Consider the following 8468-nt stretch of genomic DNA (forward strand, 5'->3'; position numbering starts at 1 on the left):
AATGAGTCCTATTCTCTGTTGGAATGAGTCCTATTCTCTGTTCTATTGGAATGAGTCCTATTCTCTGTTGGATTGGAATGAGTCCTATTCTCTGTTCTATTGGAATGAGTCCTATTCTCTGTTCTATTGGAATGAGTCCTATTCTCCGTTGGAATGAGTCCTATTCTCTGTTGGAATGAGTCCTATTCTCTATTGGAATGAGTCCTATTCTCTATTGGAATGAGTCCTATCCTCTGTTGGAATGAGTCCTATTCTCTGTTCTATTGGAATGAGTCCTATTCTCTGTTGGAATGAGTCCTATTCTCTGTTGGAATGAGTCCTATTCTCTGTTCTATTGGAATGAGTCCTATTCTCTGTTGGATTGGAATGAGTCCTATTCTCTGTTCTATTGGAATGAGTCCTATTCTCTGTTCTATTGGAATGAGTCCTATTCTCTGTTCTATTGGAATGAGTCCTATTCTCTGTTGGAATGAGTCCTATTCTCTGTTGTGGAATGAGTCCTATTCTCTTGGAATGAGTCCTATTCTCTATTGGAATGAGTCCTATTCTCTCTGTTGGAATGAGTCCTATTCTCTGTTCTATAGGAATGAGTCCTATTCTCTGTTGGAATGAGTCCTATTCTCTGTTCTATTGGAATGAGTCCTATTCTCTGTTCTATTGGAATGAGTCCTATTCTCTGTTCTATTGGAATGAGTCCTATTCTCTGTTCTATAGGAATGAGTCCTATTCTCTGTTCTATTGGAATGAGTCCTATTCTCTGTTCTATTGGAATGAGTCCTATTCTCTGTTGGATGGGAATGAGTCCTATTCTCTGTTGGATGGGAATGAGTCCTATTCTCTGTTCTATTGGAATGAGTCCTATTCTCTGTCGGATGGGAATGAGTCCTATTCTCTGTTGGAATGAGTCCTATTCTCTGTTCTATTGGAATGAGTCCTATTCTCTGTTGGATGGGAATGAGTCCTATTCTCTGTTCTGTTGGAATGAGTCCTATTCTCTGTTGGATGGGAATGAGTCCTATTCTCTGTTGGAATGAGTCCTATTCTCTGTTCTATTGGAATGAGTCCTATTCTCTGTTCTATTGGAATGAGTCCTATTCTCTGTTGGAATGAGTCCTAATCTCTGTTCTATTGGAATGAGTCCTATTCTCTGTTCTATTGGAATGAGTCCTATTCTCTGTCCTATTCTCTGTTTGGAATGAGTCCTATTCTCTGTTCTATTGGAATGAGTCCTATTCTCTGTTCTATTGGAATGAGTCCTATTCTCTGTTTGGAATGAGTCCTATTCTCTGTTCTATTGGAATGAGTCCTATTCTCTGTTGGATGGGAATGAGTCCTATTCTCTGTTGGATGGGAATGAGTCCTATTCTCTGTTCTATTGGAATGAGTCCTATTCTCTGTTCTATTGGAATGAGTCCTATTCTCTGTTGGAATGAGTCCTATTCTCTGTTGGAATGAGTCCTATTCTCTGTTGGAATGAGTCCTATTCTCTATTGGAATGAGTCCTATTCTCTGTTGGAATGAGTCCTATTCTCTGTTGGAATGAGTCCTATTCTCTGTTCTATTGGAATGAGTCCTATTCTCTGTTCTATTGGAATGAGTCCTATTCTCTGTTCTATAGGAATGAGTCCTATTCTCTGTTCTATTGGAATGAGTCCTATTCTCTGTTCTATTGGAATGAGTCCTATTCTCTGTTGGATGGGAATGAGTCCTATTCTCTGTTATGGGAATGAGTCCTATTCTCTGTTGGAATGAGTCCTATTCTCTGTTCTATTGGAATGAGTCCTATTCTCTGTTGGTTGGAATGAGTCCTATTCTCTGTTCTGTTGGAATGAGTCCTATTCTCTGTTGGAATGAGTCCTATTCTCTGTTCTATTGGAATGAGTCCTATTCTCTGTTCTATTGGAATGAGTCCTATTCTCTGTTCTATTGGAATGAGTCCTATTCTCTGTTCTATAGGAATGAGTCCTATTCTCTGTTCTATTGGAATGAGTCCTATTCTCTGTTCTATTGGAATGAGTCCTATTCTCTGTTGGATGGGAATGAGTCCTATTCTCTGTTGGATGGGAATGAGTCCTATTCTCTGTTCTATTGGAATGAGTCCTATTCTCTGTTCTATTGGAATGAGTCCTATTCTCTGTTCTGGGAATGAGTCCTATTCTCTGTTCTATTGGAATGAGTCCTATTCTCTGTTGGAATGAGTCCTATTCTCTGTTGGATTGGAATGAGTCCTATTCTCTGTTCTATTGGAATGAGTCCTATTCTCTGTTCTATTGGAATGAGTCCTATTCTCTGTTCTATTGGAATGAGTCCTATTCTCTGTTCTATTGGAATGAGTCCTATTCTCTGTTGGAATGAGTCCTATTCTCTGTTCTATTGGAATGAGTCCTATTCTCTGTTGGAATGAGTCCTATTCTCTATTGGAATGAGTCCTATTCTCTGTTGGAATGAGTCCTATTCTCTGTTGGAATGAGTCCTATTCTCTGTTGGAATGAGTCCTATTCTCTGTTCTATAGGAATGAGTCCTATTCTCTGTTGGAATGAGTCCTATTCTCTGTTCTATTGGAATGAGTCCTAGTCCTATTCTATTGGAATGAGTCCTATTCTCTGTTCTATTGGAATGAGTCCTATTCTCTATTGGAATGAGTCCTATTCTCTGTTCTATTGGAATGAGTCCTATTCTCTGTTGGAATGAGTCCTATTCTCTGTTGGAATGAGTCCTATTCTCTGTTGGAATGAGTCCTATTCTCTGTTGGAATGAGTCCTATTCTCTGTTGGAATGAGTCCTATTCTCTGTTCTATTGGAATGAGTCCTATTCTCTATTGGAATGAGTCCTATTCTCTGTTCTATTGGAATGAGTCCTATTCTCTATTGGAATGAGTCCTATTCTCTGTTCTATTGGAATGAGTCCTATTCTCTGTTGGAATGAGTCCTATTCTCTGTTCTATTGGAATGAGTCCTATTCTCTGTTCTATAGGAATGAGTCCTATTCTCTGTTCTATTGGAATGAGTCCTATTCTCTGTTGGAATGAGTCCTATTCTCTGTTCTATTGGAATGAGTCCTATTCTCTGTTGGAATGAGTCCTATTCTCTGTTGGAATGAGTCCTATTCTCTGTTCTATTGGAATGAGTCCTATTCTCTGTTCTATTGGAATGAGTCCTATTCTCTGTTGGAATGAGTCCTATTCTCTGTTCTATTGGAATGAGTCCTATTCTCTGTTCTATTGGAATGAGTCCTATTCTCTGTTGGAATGAGTCCTATTCTCTGTTCTATTGGAATGAGTCCTATTCTCTGTTGGATGGGAATGAGTCCTATTCTCTGTTCTATTGGAATGAGTCCTATTCTCTGTTCTATTGGAATGAGTCCTATTCTCCGTTGGAATGAGTCCTATTCTCTGTTGGAATGAGTCCTATTCTCTATTGGAATGAGTCCTATTCTCTATTGGAATGAGTCCTATCCTCTGTTGGAATGAGTCCTATTCTCTGTTCTATAGGAATGAGTCCTATTCTCTGTTGGAATAGTCCTATTCTCTGTTGGAATGAGTCCTATTCTCTGTTCTATTGGAATGAGTCCTATTCTCTGTTGGATTGGAATGAGTCCTATTCTCTGTTCTATTGGAATGAGTCCTATTCTCTGTTCTATTGGAATGAGTCCTATTCTCTGTTCTATTGGAATGAGTCCTATTCTCTGTTGGAATGAGTCCTATTCTCTGTTGGAATGAGTCCTATTCTCTATTGGAATGAGTCCTATTCTCTATTGGAATGAGTCCTATCCTCTGTTGGAATGAGTCCTATTCTCTGTTCTATAGGAATGAGTCCTATTCTCTGTTGGAATGAGTCCTATTCTCTGTTCTATTGGAATGAGTCCTATTCTCTGTTCTATTGGAATGAGTCCTATTCTCCGTTGGAATGAGTCCTATTCTCTGTTGGAATGAGTCCTATTCTCTGTTCTATTGGAATGAGTCCTATTCTCTGTTGGAATGAGTCCTATTCTCTGTTCTATGGAATGAGTCCTATTCTCTGTTCTTTAGGAATGAGTCCTATTCTCTGGAATGAGTCCTATTCTCTGTTGGAATGAGTCCTATTCTCTGTTGGATGGGAATGAGTCCTATTCTCTGTTCTATTGGAATGAGTCCTATTCTCTGTTGGAATGAGTCCTATTCTCTGTTGGAATGAGTCCTATTCTCTGTTGGATTGGAATGAGTCCTATTCTCTATTGGAATGAGTCCTAGTCCTATTCTATTGGAATGAGTCCTATTCTCTGTTGGAATGAGTCCTATTCTCTATTGGAATGAGTCCTATTCTCTGTTGGATTGGAATGAGTCCTATTCTCTGTTGGAATGAGTCCTATTCTCTGTTGGAATGAGTCCTATTCTCTGTTCTATTGGAATGAGTCCTATTCTCTGTTCTATTGGAATGAGTCCTATTCTCTGTTCTATTGGAATGAGTCCTATTCTCTGTTCTATTGGAATGAGTCCTATTCTCTGTTGGATTGGAATGAGTCCTATTCTCTGTTCTATTGGAATGAGTCCTATTCTCTGTTGGAATGAGTCCTATTCTCTGTTCTATTGGAATGAGTCCTATTCTCTGTTCTATTGGAATGAGTCCTATTCTCTGTTCTATTGGAATGAGTCCTATTCTCTGTTGGATTGGAATGAGTCCTATTCTCTGTTCTATTGGAATGAGTCCTATTCTCTGTTGGAATGAGTCCTATTCTCTGTTCTATTGGAATGAGTCCTATTCTCTGTTCTATTGGAATGAGTCCTATTCTCTGTTCTATTGGAATGAGTCCTATTCTCTGTTCTATTGGAATGAGTCCTATTCTCTGTTGGAATGAGTCCTATTCTCTGTTGGAATGGAATGAGTCCTATTCTCTATTGGAATGAGTCCTATTCTCTATTGGAATGAGTCCTATTCTCTGTTGGAATGAGTCCTATTCTCTGTTCTATAGGAATGAGTCCTATTCTCTGTTGGAATGAGTCCTATTCTCTGTTGGAATGAGTCCTATTCTCTGTTCTATTGGAATGAGTCCTATTCTCTGTTGGAATGAGTCCTATTCTCTGTTCTATGGAATGAGTCCTATTCTCTGTTCTATTGGAATGAGTCCTATTCTCTGTTGGAATGAGTCCTATTCTCTGTTCTATTGGAATGAGTCCTATTCTCTGTTCTATTGGAATGAGTCCTATTCTCTGTTGGAATGAGTCCTATTCTCTGTTGGATGGGAATGAGTCCTATTCTCTGTTGGAATGAGTCCTATTCTCTATTGGAATGAGTCCTATTCTCTATTGGAATGAGTCCTATTCTCTGTTGGAATGAGTCCTATTCTCTGTTGGAATGAGTCCTATTCTCTGTTCTATTGGAATGAGTCCTATTCTCTGTTCTATTGGAATGAGTCCTATTCTCTGTTTGGAATGAGTCCTATTCTCTGTTGGAATGAGTCCTATTCTCTGTTCTATTGGAATGAGTCCTATTCTCTGTTGGAATGAGTCCTATTCTCTGTTCTATTGGAATGAGTCCTATTCTCTGTTCTATTGGAATGAGTCCTATTCTCTGTTGGAATGAGTCCTATTCTCTGTTCTATTGGAATGAGTCCTATTCTCTGTTCTATTGGAATGAGTCCTATTCTCTGTTGGAATGAGTCCTATTCTCTGTTGGATGGGAATGAGTCCTATTCTCTGTTGGAATGAGTCCTATTCTCTATTGGAATGAGTCCTATTCTCTATTGGAATGAGTCCTATTCTCTGTTGGAATGAGTCCTATTCTCTGTTCTATTGGAATGAGTCCTATTCTCTGTTCTATTGGAATGAGTCCTATTCTCTGTTCTATTGGAATGAGTCCTATTCTCTGTTGGAATGAGTCCTATTCTCTGTTGGAATGAGTCCTATTCTCTGTTGGAATGAGTCCTATTCTCTGTTGGATGGGAATGAGTCCTATTCTCTGTTGGAATGAGTCCTATTCTCTGTTCTATTGGAATGAGTCCTATTCTCTGTTCTGTTGGAATGAGTCCTATTCTCTGTTCTATTGGAATGAGTCCTATTCTCTGTTGGAATGAGTCCTATTCTCTGTTGGAATGAGTCCTATTCTCTGTTCTATTGGAATGAGTCCTATTCTCTGTTCTATTGGAATGAGTCCTATTCTCTGTTGGAATGAGTCCTATTCTCTGTTGGAATGAGTCCTATTCTCTGTTCTATAGGAATGAGTCCTATTCTCTGTTGGAATGAGTCCTATTCTCTGTTCTATTGGAATGAGTCCTATTCTCTGTTCTATTGGAATGAGTCCTATTCTCTGTTCTATTGGAATGAGTCCTATTCTCTTTTGGAATGAGTCCTATTCTCTGTTGGATGGAATGAGTCCTATTCTCTGTTCTATTGGAATGAGTCCTATTCTCTGTTGGAATGAGTCCTATTCTCTGTTCTATTGGAATGAGTCCTATTCTCTGTTGGAATGAGTCCTATTCTCTGTTCTATTGGAATGAGTCCTATTCTCTGTTCTATTGGAATGAGTCCTATTCTCTGTTGGAATGAGTCCTATTCTCTGTTGGAATGAGTCCTATTCTCTGTTGGATTGGAATGAGTCCTATTCTCTGTTCTATAGGAATGAGTCCTATTCTCTGTTGGATGGGAATGAGTCCTATTCTCTGTTCTATAGGAATGAGTCCTATTCTCTGTTGGATGGGAATGAGTCCTATTCTCTGTTCTATTAGAATGAGTCCTATTCTCTGTTGGATGGGAATGAGTCCTATTCTCTGTTCTATAGGAATGAGTCCTATTCTCTATTGGAATGAGTCCTATTCTCTGTTCTATTGGGATGAGTCCTATTCTCTGTTGGAATGAGTCCTATTCTCTATTGGAATGAGTCCTATTCTCTATTTGGGAATGAGTCCTATTCTCTATTGGAATGAGTCCTATTCTCTGTTGGAATGAGTCCTATTCTCTGTTGGAATGAGTCCTATTCTCTGTTCTATTGGAATGAGTCCTATTCTCTATTGGAATGAGTCCTATTCTCTGTTGGAATGAGTCCTATTCTCTATTGGAATGAGTCCTATTCTCTGTTCTATTGGAATGAGTCCTATTCTCTGTTGGAATGAGTCCTATTCTCTATTGGAATGAGTCCTATTCTCTATTGGATGGGAATGAGTCCTATTCTCTATTGGATGGGAATGAGTCCTATTCTCTATTGGATGGGAATGAGTCCTATTCTCTATTGGATGGGAATGAGTCCTATTCTCTATTGGATGGGAACGAGTCCTATTCTCTATTGGAATGAGTCCTCTTCTCTATTGGAAGGGAACGAGTCCTATTCTCTATTGGAATGAGTCCTCTTCTCTATTGGATGGGAACGAGTCCTATTCTCTTTTGGAAGGGAACGAGTCCTCTTCTCTATTGGAAGGGAACGAGTCCTCTCCTCTATTGGAAGGGAATGAGTCCTATTCTCTGTTGGATGGGAACGAGTCCTCTCCTCTATTGGAAGGGAATGAGTCCTATTCTCTATCGGAAGGCTCTTCTGTATTGGAAGGAACGAGTCCTATTCTCTATTGGATGGGAACGAGTCCTATTCTCTGTTGGATGGGAACGAGTCCTCTCCTCTATTGGAAGGGAATGAGTCCTATTCTCTATCGGAAGGGAATGAGTCCTATTCTCTATTGGATGGGAACGAGTCCTATTCTCTGTTGGATGGGAACGAGTCCTATTCTCTGTTGGATGGGAACGAGTCCTATTCTGTATTGGAAGGGAACAAGTCCTATTCTCTATTGGAAGGGAATGAGTCCTATTCTCGTCACTTTGGTTTTGTTTGATTCAGTTCCGTCTCATTGTGTTGTAATGACTTTTTGAAAGGGCGCTTGGCTCAACCCACAAACTAATTGACTAGAGGAAGTGTAATGACAAACAGACTAGAGTCTGAAGTCCCAAACATCAACTCACTTATGGGCGTCTCCCTGTGTCCACTACTGTCCATTGCAACAGCGTTCAGTGTTTGGGCTGTGTGTGTGTGTGTGTGTGTGTGTGTGTGTGTCTGTCTGTGTGTCTGTCTGTCTGTCTGTCTGTCTGTGCGTGTGTGTGTGTCTCTCTGTCTGTCTGTCTGTCTGTCTGTCTGTCTGTCTGTCTGTCTGTCTGTCTGTCTGTCTGTCTGTCTGTCTGTCTGTCTGTGTGTCTGTCTGTCTGTGTGTGTGTGCGTGTGTGCGTGTGTGTGTGTGTGTGTGTCTGTCTGTCTGTCTGTCTGTCTGTCTGTCTGTCTGTGTGTGTCTGTGTGTGTGTGTGTGTGTGTGTGTGTGTGTGTCTGTGTGTGTGTGTGTGTGTGTGTCTGTCTGTCTGTCTGTCTGTCTGTCTGTCTGTCTGTGTGTGTTGTGTGTGTGTGTGTGTGTGTGTGTGTGTGTGTGTGTGTGTATCTAGGTCAGCCAGAGGTTATATTAAACAGGCTCACTGACAGGAAGTTGTCTGTCGTTAGCGAATCTTAACCTTCCTCCTCCGCC

The sequence above is a fragment of the Oncorhynchus tshawytscha genome, unplaced genomic scaffold (genome assembly GCF_018296145.1).
Source record: "Oncorhynchus tshawytscha isolate Ot180627B unplaced genomic scaffold, Otsh_v2.0 Un_contig_1217_pilon_pilon, whole genome shotgun sequence".
NCBI classification, from domain to species: Eukaryota; Metazoa; Chordata; class Actinopteri; order Salmoniformes; family Salmonidae; genus Oncorhynchus; species Oncorhynchus tshawytscha.